We start from the raw sequence: 269 nt of genomic DNA, 5'->3' as shown, positions 1-269 counted from the left end.
ATTGCAAAAGCTTAACAGATGACTACCTCCACCACATGCCTGTAGGCCTCAACCTCACCTGGAGACAGGGTTACACTTTCCCCTTCTCCTGTTAAAGGTTGTATTTTCTATCGGCAGAGTTCAACTCGTATTTTTCCTCCACCTCTCCCTCATCTCCCCCTCTTTTTCCTCCAATGAATCTCACTTGTGGAAACAAGTAGTGTTTCTTTAAGCAGCAGTCACACTGCTGGCTCTCTGCAGCCCCCTCATTCCTCCCAGTACCTTTGATC

This window comes from Scomber scombrus, chromosome 7 (assembly GCF_963691925.1).
Source record: "Scomber scombrus chromosome 7, fScoSco1.1, whole genome shotgun sequence".
In the NCBI taxonomy this organism is placed as follows: domain Eukaryota; kingdom Metazoa; phylum Chordata; class Actinopteri; order Scombriformes; family Scombridae; genus Scomber; species Scomber scombrus.
The sequence above is the reverse complement of the archived record's forward strand: the minus strand, read 5'-3'. Positions refer to the sequence as shown.